The sequence below is a fragment of the Diprion similis genome, chromosome 3, assembly GCF_021155765.1.
Source record: "Diprion similis isolate iyDipSimi1 chromosome 3, iyDipSimi1.1, whole genome shotgun sequence".
Taxonomy (NCBI): domain Eukaryota; kingdom Metazoa; phylum Arthropoda; class Insecta; order Hymenoptera; family Diprionidae; genus Diprion; species Diprion similis.
Genome location: NC_060107.1, coordinates 3,102,964 through 3,123,418, shown reverse-complemented (window position 1 = coordinate 3,123,418; position 20,455 = coordinate 3,102,964).

The following is a 20,455-nucleotide window of genomic DNA, read 5'->3' as shown; positions in this document are numbered from 1 at the left end:
TGCTGCAATTAATTCTTCAGGGTACTATTCCGACGTGATTTTCCGAGAGGAATCGATTAATCGCAGTCCCGATACGCTGCGAGCAACACCTGCAAAGTTACAGCCAAAAAACTGCAGATTTTCATGGTCATTTCTCTGCTGCTGGTCCAAGGCTATTTTTCATGTGTTTTCTGAGTTCCTGGGCGTCGAATTAGTCTAAGAAGCGTCATACGGATCGATTCCCAGACAAAAGATTTTTCGGCCAAAAAAAATCCAAGGCTAACCCCTTTGCATTTTTGGCGAAAATTTCGACGACTTTGAAAAGTGCTGCAATTATTTCTTTAGGGTACTATTCCGACGTGATTTTGCGAGAGGAATCGATTTATCGCAGTCCCGATACGCTGCGAGCAACACCTGCAAAGTTACAGCCAGAAAACTGCAGATTTTCATCGTCATTTCTCTGCTGCTGGTCCTAGGCAATTTTTCATGTGTTTTCTGTGTTCCTGGGCGTCGAATTAGTCTAAAAAGCGTCATACGGATCGATTCCCAGACAAAAGATTTTTCGGCCAAAAAAAATCCAAGGCTAACCCCTTTGCATTTTTGGCGAAAATTTCGACGACTTTGAAAAGTGCTGCAATTAATTCTTTAGGGTACTATTCCGACGTGATTTTGCGAGAGGAATTGATTTATCGCAGTCCCGATACGCTGCGAGCAACACCTGCAAAGTTACAGCCAAAAAACTGCAGATTTTCATCGTCATTTCTCTGCTGCTGGTCCTAGGCTGTTTTCATGTGTTTTCTGAGTTCCTGGGCGTCGAATTAGTCTAAAAAGCGTCATACGGATCGATTCCCAGACAAAAGATTTTTCGGCCAAAAAAAATCCAAGGCTAACCCCTTTGCATTTTTGGCGAAAATTTCGACGACTTTGAAAAGTGCTGCAATTAATTCTTTAGGGTACTTTTCCGACGTAAATTTGCGAGAGGAATCGATTAATCGCAGTCCCGATACGCTGCGAGCAACACCTGCAAAGTTACAGCCAAAAAACTGCAGATTTTCATCGTCATTTCTCTGCTGCTGGTCCTAGGCAATTTTTCATGTGTTTTCTGTGTTTCTGGGCGTCGAATTAGCCTTAAAAGCGTCATACGGATCGATTCCCAGACAAAAGATTTTTCGGCCAAAAAAAATCCAAGGCTAACCCCTTTGCATTTTTGGCAAAAATTTCGACGACTTTGAAAAGTGCTGCAATTAATTCTTCAGGGTACTATTCCGACGTGATTTTCCGAGAGGAATCGATTAATCGCAGTCCCGATACGCTGCGAGCAACACCTGCAAAGTTACAGCCAAAAAACTGCAGATTTTCATGGTCATTTCTCTGCTGCTGGTCCAAGGCTATTTTTCATGTGTTTTCTGAGTTCCTGGGCGTCGAATTAGTCTAAGAAGCGTCATACGGATCGATTCCCAGACAAAAGATTTTTCGGCCAAAAAAAATCCAAGGCTAACCCCTTTGCATTTTTGGCAAAAATTTCGACGACTTTGAAAAGTGCTGCAATTAATTCTTTAGGGTACTTTTCCGACGTGATTTTGCGAGAGGAATCGATTAATCGCAGTCCCGATACGCTGCGAGCAACACCTGCAAAGTTACAGCCAAAAAACTGCAGATTTTCATCGTCATTTCTCTGCTGCTGGTCCTAGGCAATTTTTCATGTGTTTTCTGTGTTCCTGGGCGTCGAATTAGTCTAAAAAGCGTCATACGGATCGATTCCCAGACAAAAGATTTTTCGGCCAAAAAAAATCCAAGGCTAACCCCTTTGCATTTTTGGCGAAAATTTCGACGACTTTGAAAAGTGCTGCAATTATTTCTTTAGGGTACTATTCCGACGTGATTTTGCGAGAGGAATCGATTTATCGCAGTCCCGATACGCTGCGAGCAACACCTGCAAAGTTACAGCCAGAAAACTGCAGATTTTCATCGTCATTTCTCTGCTGCTGGTCCTAGGCAATTTTTCATGTGTTTTCTGTGTTCCTGGGCGTCGAATTAGTCTAAAAAGCGTCATACGGATCGATTCCCGGACAAAAGATTTTTCGGCCAAAAAAAATCCAAGGCTAACCCCTTTGCATTTTTGGCGAAAATTTCGACGACTTTGAAAAGTGCTGCAATTAATTCTTTAGGGTACTATTCCGACGTGATTTCGCGAGAGGAATCGATTAATCGCAGTCCCGATACGCTGCGAGCAACACCTGCAAAGTTACAGCCGAAAAACTGCCGATTTTCATCGTCATTTCTCTGCTGCTGGTCCTAGGCAATTTTCCATGTGTTTTCTGTGTTCCTGGGCGTCGAATTAGTCTAAAAAGCGTCATACGGATCGATTCCCAGACAAAAGATTTTTCGGCCAAAAAAAATCCAAGGCTAACCCCTTTGCATTTTTGGCGAAAATTTCGACGACTTTGAAAAGTGCTGCAATTAATTCTTTAGGGTACTATTCCGACGTGATTTTCCGAGAGGAATCGATTAATCGCAGTCCCGATACGCTGCGAGCAACACCTGCAAAGTTACAGCCAAAAAACTGCAGATTTTCATCGTCATTTCTCTGCTGCTGGTCCTAGGCCATTTTTCATGTGTTTTCTGAGTTCCTGGGCGTCGAATTAGTCTAAAAAGCGTCATACGGATCGATTCCCAGACAAAAGATTTTTCGGCCAAAAAAAATCCAAGGCTAACCCCTTTGCATTTTTGGCGAAAATTTCGACGACTTTGAAAAGTGCTGCAATTCATTCTTTAGGGTACTATTCCGACGTGATTTTGCGAGAGGAAACGATTAATCGCAGTCCCGATACGCTGCGAGCAACACCTGCAAAGTTACAGCCAAAAAACTGCAGATTTTCATCGTCATTTCTCTGCTGCTGGTCCTAGGCTGTTTTCATGTGTCTTCTGAGTTCCTGGGCGTCGAATTAGTCTAAAAAGCGTCATACGGATCGATTCCCAGACAAAAGATTTTTCGGCCAAAAAAAATCCAAGGCTAACCCCTTTGCATTTTTGGCAAAAATTTCGACGACTTTGAAAAGTGCTGCAATTAATTCTTCAGGGTACTATTCCGACGTGATTTTCCGAGAGGAATCGATTAATCGCAGTCCCGATACGCTGCGAGCAACACCTGCAAAGTTACAGCCAAAAAACTGCAGATTTTCATCGTCATTTCTCTGCTGCTGGTCCTAGGCTATTTTTCATGTGTTTTCTGAGTTCCTGGGCGTCGAATTAGTCTAAAAAGCGTCATACGGATCGATTCCCAGACAAAAGATTTTTCGGCCAAAAAAAATCCAAGGCTAACCCCTTTGCATTTTTGGCGAAAATTTCGACGACTTTGAAAAGTGCTGCAATTAATTCTTTAGGGTACTTTTCCGACGTAAATTTGCGAGAGGAATCGATTAATCGCAGTCCCGATACGCTGCGAGCAACACCTGCAAAGTTACAGCCAAAAAACTGCAGATTTTCATCGTCATTTCTCTGCTGCTGGTCCTAGGCAATTTTTCATGTGTTTTCTGTGTTTCTGGGCGTCGAATTAGCCTAAAAAGCGTCATACGGATCGATTCCCAGACAAAAGATTTTTCGGCCAAAAAAAATCCAAGGCTAACCCCTTTGCATTTTTGGCAAAAATTTCGACGACTTTGAAAAGTGCTGCAATTAATTCTTCAGGGTACTATTCCGACGTGATTTTCCGAGAGGAATCGATTAATCGCAGTCCCGATACGCTGCGAGCAACACCTGCAAAGTTACAGCCAAAAAACTGCAGATTTTCATGGTCATTTCTCTGCTGCTGGTCCAAGGCTATTTTTCATGTGTTTTCTGAGTTCCTGGGCGTCGAATTAGTCTAAGAAGCGTCATACGGATCGATTCCCAGACAAAAGATTTTTCGGCCAAAAAAAATCCAAGGCTAACCCCTTTGCATTTTTGGCAAAAATTTCGACGACTTTGAAAAGTGCTGCAATTAATTCTTTAGGGTACTATTCCGACGTGATTTTCCGAGAGGAATCGATTAATCGCAGTCCCGATACGCTGCGAGCAACACCTGCAAAGTTACAGCCAAAAAACTGCAGATTTTCATCGTCATTTCTCTGCTGCTGGTCCTAGGCTATTTTTCATGTGTTTTCTGAGTTCCTGGGCGTCGAATTAGTCTAAAAAGCGTCATACGGATCGATTCCCAGACAAAAGATTTTTCGGCCAAAAAAAATCCAAGGCTAACCCCTTTGCATTTTTGGCGAAAATTTCGACGACTTTGAAAAGTGCTGCAATTAATTCTTTAGGGTACTTTTCCGACGTGATTTTGCGAGAGGAATCGATTAATCGCAGTCCCGATACGCTGCGAGCAACACCTGCAAAGTTACAGCCAAAAAACTGCAGATTTTCATCGTCATTTCTCTGCTGCTGGTCCTAGGCAATTTTTCATGTGTTTTCTGTGTTCCTGGGCGTCAAATTAGTCTAAAAAGCGTCATACGGATCGATTCCCAGACAAAAGATTTTTCGGCCAAAAAAAATCCAAGGCTAACCCCTTTGCATTTTTGGCGAAAATTTCGACGACTTTGAAAAGTGCTGCAATTATTTCTTTAGGGTACTATTCCGACGTGATTTTGCGAGAGGAATCGATTTATCGCAGTCCCGATACGCTGCGAGCAACACCTGCAAAGTTACAGCCAGAAAACTGCAGATTTTCATCGTCATTTCTCTGCTGCTGGTCCTAGGCAATTTTTCATGTGTTTTCTGTGTTCCTGGGCGTCGAATTAGTCTAAAAAGCGTCATACGGATCGATTCCCAGACAAAAGATTTTTCGGCCAAAAAAAATCCAAGGCTAACCCCTTTGCATTTTTGGCGAAAATTTCGACGACTTTGAAAAGTGCTGCAATTAATTCTTTAGGGTACTATTCCGACGTGATTTTGCGAGAGGAATCGATTAATCGCAGTCCCGATACGCTGCGAGCAACACCTGCAAAGTTACAGCCGAAAAACTGCCGATTTTCATCGTCATTTCTCTGCTGCTGGTCCTAGGCAATTTTCCATGTGTTTTCTGTGTTCCTGGGCGTCGAATTAGTCTAAAAAGCGTCATACGGATCGATTAATCGCAGTCCCGATACGCTGCGAGCAACACCTGCAAAGTTACAGCCAAAAAACTGCAGATTTTCATCGTCATTTCTCTGCTGCTGGTCCTAGGCCATTTTTCATGTGTTTTCTGAGTTCCTGGGCGTCGAATTAGTCTAAAAAGCGTCATACGGATCGATTCCCAGACAAAAGATTTTTCGGCCAAAAAAAATCCAAGGCTAACCCCTTTGCATTTTTGGCGAAAATTTCGACGACTTTGAAAAGTGCTGCAATTAATTCTTTAGGGTACTATTCCGACGTGATTTTCCGAGAGGAATCGATTAATCGCAGTCCCGATACGCTGCGAGCAACACCTGCAAAGTTACAGCCAAAAAACTGCAGATTTTCATCGTCATTTCTCTGCTGCTGGTCCTAGGCCATTTTTCATGTGTTTTCTGAGTTCCTGGGCGTCGAATTAGTCTAAAAAGCGTCATACGGATCGATTCCCAGACAAAAGATTTTTCGGCCAAAAAAAATCCAAGGCTAACCCCTTTGCATTTTTGGCGAAAATTTCGACGACTTTGAAAAGTGCTGCAATTCATTCTTTAGGGTACCATTCCGACGTGATTTTGCGAGAGGAAACGATTAATCGCAGTCCCGATACGCTGCGAGCAACACCTGCAAAGTTACAGCCAAAAAACTGCAGATTTTCATCGTCATTTCTCTGCTGCTGGTCCTAGGCTGTTTTCATGTGTCTTCTGAGTTCCTGGGCGTCGAATTAGTCTAAAAAGCGTCATACGGATCGATTCCCAGACAAAAGATTTTTCGGCCAAAAAAAATCCAAGGCTAACCCCTTTGCATTTTTGGCAAAAATTTCGACGACTTTGAAAAGTGCTGCAATTAATTCTTCAGGGTACTATTCCGACGTGATTTTCCGAGAGGAATCGATTAATCGCAGTCCCGATACGCTGCGAGCAACACCTGCAAAGTTACAGCCAAAAAACTGCAGATTTTCATCGTCATTTCTCTGCTGCTGGTCCTAGGCTATTTTTCATGTGTTTTCTGAGTTCCTGGGCGTCGAATTAGTCTAAAAAGCGTCATACGGATCGATTCCCAGACAAAAGATTTTTCGGCCAAAAAAAATCCAAGGCTAACCCCTTTGCATTTTTGGCGAAAATTTCGACGACTTTGAAAAGTGCTGCAATTAATTCTTTAGGGTACTTTTCCGACGTAAATTTGCGAGAGGAATCGATTAATCGCAGTCCCGATACGCTGCGAGCAACACCTGCAAAGTTACAGCCAAAAAACTGCAGATTTTCATCGTCATTTCTCTGCTGCTGGTCCTAGGCAATTTTTCATGTGTTTTCTGTGTTTCTGGGCGTCGAATTAGCCTAAAAAGCGTCATACGGATCGATTCCCAGACAAAAGATTTTTCGGCCAAAAAAAATCCAAGGCTAACCCCTTTGCATTTTTGGCAAAAATTTCGACGACTTTGAAAAGTGCTGCAATTAATTCTTCAGGGTACTATTCCGACGTGATTTTCCGAGAGGAATCGATTAATCGCAGTCCCGATACGCTGCGAGCAACACCTGCAAAGTTACAGCCAAAAAACTGCAGATTTTCATGGTCATTTCTCTGCTGCTGGTCCAAGGCTATTTTTCATGTGTTTTCTGAGTTCCTGGGCGTCGAATTAGTCTAAGAAGCGTCATACGGATCGATTCCCAGACAAAAGATTTTTCGGCCAAAAAAAATCCAAGGCTAACCCCTTTGCATTTTTGGCAAAAATTTCGACGACTTTGAAAAGTGCTGCAATTAATTCTTTAGGGTACTATTCCGACGTGATTTTCCGAGAGGAATCGATTAATCGCAGTCCCGATACGCTGCGAGCAACACCTGCAAAGTTACAGCCAAAAAACTGCAGATTTTCATCGTCATTTCTCTGCTGCTGGTCCTAGGCTATTTTTCATGTGTTTTCTGAGTTCCTGGGCGTCGAATTAGTCTAAAAAGCGTCATACGGATCGATTCCCAGACAAAAGATTTTTCGGCCAAAAAAAATCCAAGGCTAACCCCTTTGCATTTTTGGCGAAAATTTCGACGACTTTGAAAAGTGCTGCAATTAATTCTTTAGGGTACTTTTCCGACGTGATTTTGCGAGAGGAATCGATTAATCGCAGTCCCGATACGCTGCGAGCAACACCTGCAAAGTTACAGCCAAAAAACTGCAGATTTTCATCGTCATTTCTCTGCTGCTGGTCCTAGGCAATTTTTCATGTGTTTTCTGTGTTCCTGGGCGTCAAATTAGTCTAAAAAGCGTCATACGGATCGATTCCCAGACAAAAGATTTTTCGGCCAAAAAAAATCCAAGGCTAACCCCTTTGCATTTTTGGCAAAAATTTCGACGACTTTGAAAAGTGCTGCAATTAATTCTTCAGGGTACTATTCCGACGTGATTTTCCGAGAGGAATCGATTAATCGCAGTCCCGATACGCTGCGAGCAACACCTGCAAAGTTACAGCCAAAAAACTGCAGATTTTCATCGTCATTTCTCTGCTGCTGGTCCTAGGCTATTTTTCATGTGTTTTCTGAGTTCCTGGGCGTCGAATTAGTCTAAAAAGCGTCATACGGATCGATTCCCAGACAAAAGATTTTTCGGCCAAAAAAAATCCAAGGCTAACCCCTTTGCATTTTTGGCGAAAATTTCGACGACTTTGAAAAGTGCTGCAATTAATTCTTTAGGGTACTTTTCCGACGTAAATTTGCGAGAGGAATCGATTAATCGCAGTCCCGATACGCTGCGAGCAACACCTGCAAAGTTACAGCCAAAAAACTGCAGATTTTCATCGTCATTTCTCTGCTGCTGGTCCTAGGCAATTTTTCATGTGTTTTCTGTGTTTCTGGGCGTCGAATTAGCCTAAAAAGCGTCATACGGATCGATTCCCAGACAAAAGATTTTTCGGCCAAAAAAAATCCAAGGCTAACCCCTTTGCATTTTTGGCAAAAATTTCGACGACTTTGAAAAGTGCTGCAATTAATTCTTCAGGGTACTATTCCGACGTGATTTTCCGAGAGGAATCGATTAATCGCAGTCCCGATACGCTGCGAGCAACACCTGCAAAGTTACAGCCAAAAAACTGCAGATTTTCATGGTCATTTCTCTGCTGCTGGTCCAAGGCTATTTTTCATGTGTTTTCTGAGTTCCTGGGCGTCGAATTAGTCTAAGAAGCGTCATACGGATCGATTCCCAGACAAAAGATTTTTCGGCCAAAAAAAATCCAAGGCTAACCCCTTTGCATTTTTGGCAAAAATTTCGACGACTTTGAAAAGTGCTGCAATTAATTCTTTAGGGTACTATTCCGACGTGATTTTCCGAGAGGAATCGATTAATCGCAGTCCCGATACGCTGCGAGCAACACCTGCAAAGTTACAGCCAAAAAACTGCAGATTTTCATCGTCATTTCTCTGCTGCTGGTCCTAGGCTATTTTTCATGTGTTTTCTGAGTTCCTGGGCGTCGAATTAGTCTAAAAAGCGTCATACGGATCGATTCCCAGACAAAAGATTTTTCGGCCAAAAAAAATCCAAGGCTAACCCCTTTGCATTTTTGGCGAAAATTTCGACGACTTTGAAAAGTGCTGCAATTAATTCTTTAGGGTACTATTCCGACGTGATTTTGCGAGAGGAATCGATTAATCGCAGTCCCGATACGCTGCGAGCAACACCTGCAAAGTTACAGCCGAAAAACTGCCGATTTTCATCGTCATTTCTCTGCTGCTGGTCCTAGGCAATTTTCCATGTGTTTTCTGTGTTCCTGGGCGTCGAATTAGTCTAAAAAGCGTCATACGGATCGATTAATCGCAGTCCCGATACGCTGCGAGCAACACCTGCAAAGTTACAGCCAAAAAACTGCAGATTTTCATCGTCATTTCTCTGCTGCTGGTCCTAGGCCATTTTTCATGTGTTTTCTGAGTTCCTGGGCGTCGAATTAGTCTAAAAAGCGTCATACGGATCGATTCCCAGACAAAAGATTTTTCGGCCAAAAAAAATCCAAGGCTAACCCCTTTGCATTTTTGGCGAAAATTTCGACGACTTTGAAAAGTGCTGCAATTAATTCTTTAGGGTACTATTCCGACGTGATTTTCCGAGAGGAATCGATTAATCGCAGTCCCGATACGCTGCGAGCAACACCTGCAAAGTTACAGCCAAAAAACTGCAGATTTTCATCGTCATTTCTCTGCTGCTGGTCCTAGGCCATTTTTCATGTGTTTTCTGAGTTCCTGGGCGTCGAATTAGTCTAAAAAGCGTCATACGGATCGATTCCCAGACAAAAGATTTTTCGGCCAAAAAAAATCCAAGGCTAACCCCTTTGCATTTTTGGCGAAAATTTCGACGACTTTGAAAAGTGCTGCAATTCATTCTTTAGGGTACTATTCCGACGTGATTTTGCGAGAGGAAACGATTAATCGCAGTCCCGATACGCTGCGAGCAACACCTGCAAAGTTACAGCCAAAAAACTGCAGATTTTCATCGTCATTTCTCTGCTGCTGGTCCTAGGCTGTTTTCATGTGTCTTCTGAGTTCCTGGGCGTCGAATTAGTCTAAAAAGCGTCATACGGATCGATTCCCAGACAAAAGATTTTTCGGCCAAAAAAAATCCAAGGCTAACCCCTTTGCATTTTTGGCAAAAATTTCGACGACTTTGAAAAGTGCTGCAATTAATTCTTCAGGGTACTATTCCGACGTGATTTTCCGAGAGGAATCGATTAATCGCAGTCCCGATACGCTGCGAGCAACACCTGCAAAGTTACAGCCAAAAAACTGCAGATTTTCATCGTCATTTCTCTGCTGCTGGTCCTAGGCTATTTTTCATGTGTTTTCTGAGTTCCTGGGCGTCGAATTAGTCTAAAAAGCGTCATACGGATCGATTCCCAGACAAAAGATTTTTCGGCCAAAAAAAATCCAAGGCTAACCCCTTTGCATTTTTGGCGAAAATTTCGACGACTTTGAAAAGTGCTGCAATTAATTCTTTAGGGTACTTTTCCGACGTAAATTTGCGAGAGGAATCGATTAATCGCAGTCCCGATACGCTGCGAGCAACACCTGCAAAGTTACAGCCAAAAAACTGCAGATTTTCATCGTCATTTCTCTGCTGCTGGTCCTAGGCAATTTTTCATGTGTTTTCTGTGTTTCTGGGCGTCGAATTAGCCTAAAAAGCGTCATACGGATCGATTCCCAGACAAAAGATTTTTCGGCCAAAAAAAATCCAAGGCTAACCCCTTTGCATTTTTGGCAAAAATTTCGACGACTTTGAAAAGTGCTGCAATTAATTCTTCAGGGTACTATTCCGACGTGATTTTCCGAGAGGAATCGATTAATCGCAGTCCCGATACGCTGCGAGCAACACCTGCAAAGTTACAGCCAAAAAACTGCAGATTTTCATGGTCATTTCTCTGCTGCTGGTCCAAGGCTATTTTTCATGTGTTTTCTGAGTTCCTGGGCGTCGAATTAGTCTAAGAAGCGTCATACGGATCGATTCCCAGACAAAAGATTTTTCGGCCAAAAAAAATCCAAGGCTAACCCCTTTGCATTTTTGGCAAAAATTTCGACGACTTTGAAAAGTGCTGCAATTAATTCTTTAGGGTACTATTCCGACGTGATTTTCCGAGAGGAATCGATTAATCGCAGTCCCGATACGCTGCGAGCAACACCTGCAAAGTTACAGCCAAAAAACTGCAGATTTTCATCGTCATTTCTCTGCTGCTGGTCCTAGGCTATTTTTCATGTGTTTTCTGAGTTCCTGGGCGTCGAATTAGTCTAAAAAGCGTCATACGGATCGATTCCCAGACAAAAGATTTTTCGGCCAAAAAAAATCCAAGGCTAACCCCTTTGCATTTTTGGCGAAAATTTCGACGACTTTGAAAAGTGCTGCAATTAATTCTTTAGGGTACTTTTCCGACGTGATTTTGCGAGAGGAATCGATTAATCGCAGTCCCGATACGCTGCGAGCAACACCTGCAAAGTTACAGCCAAAAAACTGCAGATTTTCATCGTCATTTCTCTGCTGCTGGTCCTAGGCAATTTTTCATGTGTTTTCTGTGTTCCTGGGCGTCAAATTAGTCTAAAAAGCGTCATACGGATCGATTCCCAGACAAAAGATTTTTCGGCCAAAAAAAATCCAAGGCTAACCCCTTTGCATTTTTGGCGAAAATTTCGACGACTTTGAAAAGTGCTGCAATTATTTCTTTAGGGTACTATTCCGACGTGATTTTGCGAGAGGAATCGATTTATCGCAGTCCCGATACGCTGCGAGCAACACCTGCAAAGTTACAGCCAGAAAACTGCAGATTTTCATCGTCATTTCTCTGCTGCTGGTCCTAGGCAATTTTTCATGTGTTTTCTGTGTTCCTGGGCGTCGAATTAGTCTAAAAAGCGTCATACGGATCGATTCCCAGACAAAAGATTTTTCGGCCAAAAAAAATCCAAGGCTAACCCCTTTGCATTTTTGGCGAAAATTTCGACGACTTTGAAAAGTGCTGCAATTAATTCTTTAGGGTACTATTCCGACGTGATTTTGCGAGAGGAATCGATTAATCGCAGTCCCGATACGCTGCGAGCAACACCTGCAAAGTTACAGCCGAAAAACTGCCGATTTTCATCGTCATTTCTCTGCTGCTGGTCCTAGGCAATTTTCCATGTGTTTTCTGTGTTCCTGGGCGTCGAATTAGTCTAAAAAGCGTCATACGGATCGATTAATCGCAGTCCCGATACGCTGCGAGCAACACCTGCAAAGTTACAGCCAAAAAACTGCAGATTTTCATCGTCATTTCTCTGCTGCTGGTCCTAGGCCATTTTTCATGTGTTTTCTGAGTTCCTGGGCGTCGAATTAGTCTAAAAAGCGTCATACGGATCGATTCCCAGACAAAAGATTTTTCGGCCAAAAAAAATCCAAGGCTAACCCCTTTGCATTTTTGGCGAAAATTTCGACGACTTTGAAAAGTGCTGCAATTAATTCTTTAGGGTACTATTCCGACGTGATTTTCCGAGAGGAATCGATTAATCGCAGTCCCGATACGCTGCGAGCAACACCTGCAAAGTTACAGCCAAAAAACTGCAGATTTTCATCGTCATTTCTCTGCTGCTGGTCCTAGGCCATTTTTCATGTGTTTTCTGAGTTCCTGGGCGTCGAATTAGTCTAAAAAGCGTCATACGGATCGATTCCCAGACAAAAGATTTTTCGGCCAAAAAAAATCCAAGGCTAACCCCTTTGCATTTTTGGCGAAAATTTCGACGACTTTGAAAAGTGCTGCAATTCATTCTTTAGGGTACTATTCCGACGTGATTTTGCGAGAGGAAACGATTAATCGCAGTCCCGATACGCTGCGAGCAACACCTGCAAAGTTACAGCCAAAAAACTGCAGATTTTCATCGTCATTTCTCTGCTGCTGGTCCTAGGCTGTTTTCATGTGTCTTCTGAGTTCCTGGGCGTCGAATTAGTCTAAAAAGCGTCATACGGATCGATTCCCAGACAAAAGATTTTTCGGCCAAAAAAAATCCAAGGCTAACCCCTTTGCATTTTTGGCAAAAATTTCGACGACTTTGAAAAGTGCTGCAATTAATTCTTCAGGGTACTATTCCGACGTGATTTTCCGAGAGGAATCGATTAATCGCAGTCCCGATACGCTGCGAGCAACACCTGCAAAGTTACAGCCAAAAAACTGCAGATTTTCATCGTCATTTCTCTGCTGCTGGTCCTAGGCTATTTTTCATGTGTTTTCTGAGTTCCTGGGCGTCGAATTAGTCTAAAAAGCGTCATACGGATCGATTCCCAGACAAAAGATTTTTCGGCCAAAAAAAATCCAAGGCTAACCCCTTTGCATTTTTGGCGAAAATTTCGACGACTTTGAAAAGTGCTGCAATTAATTCTTTAGGGTACTTTTCCGACGTAAATTTGCGAGAGGAATCGATTAATCGCAGTCCCGATACGCTGCGAGCAACACCTGCAAAGTTACAGCCAAAAAACTGCAGATTTTCATCGTCATTTCTCTGCTGCTGGTCCTAGGCAATTTTTCATGTGTTTTCTGTGTTTCTGGGCGTCGAATTAGCCTAAAAAGCGTCATACGGATCGATTCCCAGACAAAAGATTTTTCGGCCAAAAAAAATCCAAGGCTAACCCCTTTGCATTTTTGGCAAAAATTTCGACGACTTTGAAAAGTGCTGCAATTAATTCTTCAGGGTACTATTCCGACGTGATTTTCCGAGAGGAATCGATTAATCGCAGTCCCGATACGCTGCGAGCAACACCTGCAAAGTTACAGCCAAAAAACTGCAGATTTTCATGGTCATTTCTCTGCTGCTGGTCCAAGGCTATTTTTCATGTGTTTTCTGAGTTCCTGGGCGTCGAATTAGTCTAAGAAGCGTCATACGGATCGATTCCCAGACAAAAGATTTTTCGGCCAAAAAAAATCCAAGGCTAACCCCTTTGCATTTTTGGCAAAAATTTCGACGACTTTGAAAAGTGCTGCAATTAATTCTTTAGGGTACTATTCCGACGTGATTTTCCGAGAGGAATCGATTAATCGCAGTCCCGATACGCTGCGAGCAACACCTGCAAAGTTACAGCCAAAAAACTGCAGATTTTCATCGTCATTTCTCTGCTGCTGGTCCTAGGCTATTTTTCATGTGTTTTCTGAGTTCCTGGGCGTCGAATTAGTCTAAAAAGCGTCATACGGATCGATTCCCAGACAAAAGATTTTTCGGCCAAAAAAAATCCAAGGCTAACCCCTTTGCATTTTTGGCGAAAATTTCGACGACTTTGAAAAGTGCTGCAATTAATTCTTTAGGGTACTTTTCCGACGTGATTTTGCGAGAGGAATCGATTAATCGCAGTCCCGATACGCTGCGAGCAACACCTGCAAAGTTACAGCCAAAAAACTGCAGATTTTCATCGTCATTTCTCTGCTGCTGGTCCTAGGCAATTTTTCATGTGTTTTCTGTGTTCCTGGGCGTCAAATTAGTCTAAAAAGCGTCATACGGATCGATTCCCAGACAAAAGATTTTTCGGCCAAAAAAAATCCAAGGCTAACCCCTTTGCATTTTTGGCGAAAATTTCGACGACTTTGAAAAGTGCTGCAATTATTTCTTTAGGGTACTATTCCGACGTGATTTTGCGAGAGGAATCGATTTATCGCAGTCCCGATACGCTGCGAGCAACACCTGCAAAGTTACAGCCAGAAAACTGCAGATTTTCATCGTCATTTCTCTGCTGCTGGTCCTAGGCAATTTTTCATGTGTTTTCTGTGTTCCTGGGCGTCGAATTAGTCTAAAAAGCGTCATACGGATCGATTCCCAGACAAAAGATTTTTCGGCCAAAAAAAATCCAAGGCTAACCCCTTTGCATTTTTGGCGAAAATTTCGACGACTTTGAAAAGTGCTGCAATTAATTCTTTAGGGTACTATTCCGACGTGATTTTGCGAGAGGAATCGATTAATCGCAGTCCCGATACGCTGCGAGCAACACCTGCAAAGTTACAGCCGAAAAACTGCCGATTTTCATCGTCATTTCTCTGCTGCTGGTCCTAGGCAATTTTCCATGTGTTTTCTGTGTTCCTGGGCGTCGAATTAGTCTAAAAAGCGTCATACGGATCGATTAATCGCAGTCCCGATACGCTGCGAGCAACACCTGCAAAGTTACAGCCAAAAAACTGCAGATTTTCATCGTCATTTCTCTGCTGCTGGTCCTAGGCCATTTTTCATGTGTTTTCTGAGTTCCTGGGCGTCGAATTAGTCTAAAAAGCGTCATACGGATCGATTCCCAGACAAAAGATTTTTCGGCCAAAAAAAATCCAAGGCTAACCCCTTTGCATTTTTGGCGAAAATTTCGACGACTTTGAAAAGTGCTGCAATTAATTCTTTAGGGTACTATTCCGACGTGATTTTGCGAGAGGAAACGATTAATCGCAGTCCCGATACGCTGCGAGCAACACCTGCAAAGTTACAGCCGAAAAACTGCCGATTTTCATCGTCATTTCTCTGCTGCTGGTCCTAGGCAATTTTTCATGTGTTTTCTGTGTTCCTGGGCGTCGAATTAGTCTAAAAAGCGTCATACGGATCGATTCCCAGACAAAAGATTTTTCGGCCAAAAAAAATCCAAGGCTAACCCCTTTGCATTTTTGGCGAAAATTTCGACGACTTTGAAAAGTGCTGCAATTAATTCTTTAGGGTACTATTCCGACGTGATTTTGCGAGAGGAATCGATTAATCGCAGTCCCGATACGCTGCGAGCAACACCTGCAAAGTTACAGCCGAAAAACTGCCGATTTTCATCGTCATTTCTCTGCTGCTGGTCCTAGGCAATTTTTCATGTGTTTTCTGTGTTCCTGGGCGTCGAATTAGTCTAAAAAGCGTCATACGGATCGATTCCCAGACAAAAGATTTTTCGGCCAAAAAAAATCCAAGGCTAACCCCTTTGCATTTTTGGCGAAAATTTCGACGACTTTGAAAAGTGCTGCAATTAATTCTTTAGGGTACTATTCCGACGTGATTTTGCGAGAGGAATTGATTTATCGCAGTCCCGATACGCTGCGAGCAACACCTGCAAAGTTACAGCCAAAAAACTGCAGATTTTCATCGTCATTTCTCTGCTGCTGGTCCTAGGCTGTTTTCATGTGTTTTCTGAGTTCCTGGGCGTCGAATTAGTCTAAAAAGCGTCATACGGATCGATTCCCAGACAAAAGATTTTTCGGCCAAAAAAAATCCAAGGCTAACCCCTTTGCATTTTTGGCAAAAATTTCGACGACTTTGAAAAGTGCTGCAATTAATTCTTCAGGGTACTATTCCGACGTGATTTTCCGAGAGGAATCGATTAATCGCAGTCCCGATACGCTGCGAGCAACACCTGCAAAGTTACAGCCAAAAAACTGCAGATTTTCATCGTCATTTCTCTGCTGCTGGTCCTAGGCTATTTTTCATGTGTTTTCTGAGTTCCTGGGCGTCGAATTAGTCTAAAAAGCGTCATACGGATCGATTCCCAGACAAAAGATTTTTCGGCCAAAAAAAATCCAAGGCTAACCCCTTTGCATTTTTGGCGAAAATTTCGACGACTTTGAAAAGTGCTGCAATTAATTCTTTAGGGTACTTTTCCGACGTAAATTTGCGAGAGGAATCGATTAATCGCAGTCCCGATACGCTGCGAGCAACACCTGCAAAGTTACAGCCAAAAAACTGCAGATTTTCATCGTCATTTCTCTGCTGCTGGTCCTAGGCAATTTTTCATGTGTTTTCTGTGTTTCTGGGCGTCGAATTAGCCTAAAAAGCATCATACGGATCGATTCCCAGACAAAAGATTTTTCGGCCAAAAAAAATCCAAGGCTAACCCCTTTGCATTTTTGGCAAAAATTTCGACGACTTTGAAAAGTGCTGCAATTAATTCTTCAGGGTACTATTCCGACGTGATTTTCCGAGAGGAATCGATTAATCGCAGTCCCGATACGCTGCGAGCAACACCTGCAAAGTTACAGCCAAAAAACTGCAGATTTTCATGGTCATTTCTCTGCTGCTGGTCCAAGGCTATTTTTCATGTGTTTTCTGAGTTCCTGGGCGTCGAATTAGTCTAAGAAGCGTCATACGGATCGATTCCCAGACAAAAGATTTTTCGGCCAAAAAAAATCCAAGGCTAACCCCTTTGCATTTTTGGCAAAAATTTCGACGACTTTGAAAAGTGCTGCAATTAATTCTTTAGGGTACTATTCCGACGTGATTTTCCGAGAGGAATCGATTAATCGCAGTCCCGATACGCTGCGAGCAACACCTGCAAAGTTACAGCCAAAAAACTGCAGATTTTCATCGTCATTTCTCTGCTGCTGGTCCTAGGCTATTTTTCATGTGTTTTCTGAGTTCCTGGGCGTCGAATTAGTCTAAAAAGCGTCATACGGATCGATTCCCAGACAAAAGATTTTTCGGCCAAAAAAAATCCAAGGCTAACCCCTTTGCATTTTTGGCGAAAATTTCGACGACTTTGAAAAGTGCTGCAATTAATTCTTTAGGGTACTTTTCCGACGTGATTTTGCGAGAGGAATCGATTAATCGCAGTCCCGATACGCTGCGAGCAACACCTGCAAAGTTACAGCCAAAAAACTGCAGATTTTCATCGTCATTTCTCTGCTGCTGGTCCTAGGCAATTTTTCATGTGTTTTCTGTGTTCCTGGGCGTCGAATTAGTCTAAAAAGCGTCATACGGATCGATTCCCAGACAAAAGATTTTTCGGCCAAAAAAAATCCAAGGCTAACCCCTTTGCATTTTTGGCGAAAATTTCGACGACTTTGAAAAGTGCTGCAATTATTTCTTTAGGGTACTATTCCGACGTGATTTTGCGAGAGGAATCGATTTATCGCAGTCCCGATACGCTGCGAGCAACACCTGCAAAGTTACAGCCAGAAAACTGCAGATTTTCATCGTCATTTCTCTGCTGCTGGTCCTAGGCAATTTTTCATGTGTTTTCTGTGTTCCTGGGCGTCGAATTAGTCTAAAAAGCGTCATACGGATCGATTCCCAGACAAAAGATTTTTCGGCCAAAAAAAATCCAAGGCTAACCCCTTTGCATTTTTGGCGAAAATTTCGACGACTTTGAAAAGTGCTGCAATTAATTCTTTAGGGTACTATTCCGACGTGATTTGGCGAGAGGAATCGATTAATCGCAGTCCCGATACGCTGCGAGCAACACCTGCAAAGTTACAGCCGAAAAACTGCCGATTTTCATCGTCATTTCTCTGCTGCTGGTCCTAGGCAATTTTCCATGTGTTTTCTGTGTTCCTGGGCGTCGAATTAGTCTAAAAAGCGTCATACGGATCGATTCCCAGACAAAAGATTTTTCGGCCAAAAAAAATCCAAGGCTAACCCCTTTGCATTTTTGGCGAAAATTTCGACGACTTTGAAAAGTGCTGCAATTAATTCTTTAGGGTACTATTCCGACGTGATTTCGCGAGAGGAAGCGATTAATCGCAGTCCCGATACGCTGCGAGCAACACCTGCAAAGTTACAGCCGAAAAACTGCAGATTTTCATCGTCATTTCTCTGCTGCTGGTCCTAGGCAATTTTTCATGTGTTTTCTGTGTTCCTGGGCGTCGAATTAGTCTAAAAAGCGTCATACGGATCGATTCCCAGACAAAAGATTTTTCGGACAAAAAAAATCCAAGGCTAACCCCTTTGCATTTTTGGCGAAAATTTCGACGACTTTGAAAAGTGCTGCAATTAATTCTTTAGGGTACTATTCCGACGTGATTTTGCGAGAGGAATCGATTCATCGCAGTCCCGATACGCTGCGAGCAACACCTGCAAAGTTACAGCCAAAAAACTGCAGATTTTCATCGTCATTTCTCTGCTGCTGGTCCTAGGCTGTTTTCATGTGTTTTCTGAGTTCCTGGGCGTCGAATTAGTCCAAAAAGCGTCATACGGATCGATTCCCAGACAAAAGATTTTTCGGCCAAAAAAAATCCAAGGCTAACCCCTTTGCATTTTTGGCAAAAATTTCGACGACTTTGAAAAGTGCTGCAATTAATTCTTCAGGGTACTATTCCGACGTGATTTTCCGAGAGGAATCGATTAATCGCAGTCCCGATACGCTGCGAGCAACACCTGCAAAGTTACAGCCAAAAAACTGCAGATTTTCATCGTCATTTCTCTGCTGCTGGTCCTAGGCTATTTTTCATGTGTTTTCTGAGTTCCTGGGCGTCGAATTAGTCTAAAAAGCGTCATACGGATCGATTCCCAGACAAAAGATTTTTCGGCCAAAAAAAATCCAAGGCTAACCCCTTTGCATTTTTGGCAAAAATTTCGACGACTTTGAAAAGTGCTGCAATTAATTCTTTAGGGTACTATTCCGACGTGATTTTCCGAGAGGAATCGATTAATCGCAGTCCCGATACGCTGCGAGCAACACCTGCAAAGTTACAGCCAAAAAACTGCAGATTTTCATCGTCATTTCTCTGCTGCTGGTCCTAGGCTATTTTTCATGTGTTTTCTGAGTTCCTGGGCGTCGAATTAGTCTAAAAAGCGTCATACGGATCGATTCCCAGACAAAAGATTTTTCGGCCAAAAAAAATCCAAGGCTAACCCCTTTGCATTTTTGGCGAAAATTTCGACGACTTTGAAAAGTGCTGCAATTAATTCTTTAGGGTACTTTTCCGACGTGATTTTGCGAGAGGAATCGATTAATCGCAGTCCCGATACGCTGCGAGCAACACCTGCAAAGTTACAGCCAAAAAACTGCAGATTTTCATCGTCATTTCTCTGCTGCTGGTCCTAGGCAATTTTTCATGTGTTTTCTGTGTTCCTGGGCGTCGAATTAGTCTAAAAAGCGTCATACGGATCGATTCCCAGACAAAAGATTTTTCGGCCAAAAAAAATCCAAGGCTAACCCCTTTGCATTTTTGGCGAAAATTTCGACGACTTTGAAAAGTGCTGCAATTATTTCTTTAGGGTACTATTCCGACGTGATTTTGCGAGAGGAATCGATTTATCGCAGTCCCGATACGCTGCGAGCAACACCTGCAAAGTTACAGCCAGAAAACTGCAGATTTTCATCGTCATTTCTCTGCTGCTGGTCCTAGGCAATTTTTCATGTGTTTTCTGTGTTCCTGGGCGTCGAATTAGTCTAAAAAGCGTCATACGGATCGATTCCCAGACAAAAGATTTTTCGGCCAAAAAAAATCCAAGGCTAACCCCTTTGCATTTTTGGCGAAAATTTCGACGACTTTGAAAAGTGCTGCAATTAATTCTTTAGGGTACTATTTCGACGTGATTTGGCGAGAGGAATCGATTAATCGCAGTCCCGATACGCTGCGAGCAACACCTGCAAAGTTACAGCCGAAAAACTGCCGATTTTCATCGTCATTTCTCTGCTGCTGGTCCTAGGCAATTTTCCATGTGTTTTCTGTGTTCCTGGGCGTCGAATTAGTCTAAAAAGCGTCATACGGATCGATTCCCAGACAAAAGATTTTTCGGCCAAAAAAAATCCAAGGCTAACCCCTTTGCATTTTTGGCGAAAATTTCGACGACTTTGAAAAGTGCTGCAATTAATTCTTTAGGGTACTATTCCGACGTGATTTTGCGAGAGGAAGCGATTAATCGCAGTCCCGATACGCTGCGAGCAACACCTGCAAAGTTACAGCCGAAAAACTGCAGATTTTCATCGTCATTTCTCTGCTGCTGGTCCTAGGCAATTTTTCATGTGTTTTCTGTGTTCCTGGGCGTCGAATTAGTCTAAAAAGCGTCATACGGATCGATTCCCAGACAAAAGATTTTTCGGACAAAAAAAATCCAAGGCTAACCCCTTTGCATTTTTGGCGAAAATTTCGACGACTTTGAAAAGTGCTGCAATTAATTCTTTAGGGTACTATTCCGACGTGATTTTGCGAGAGGAATC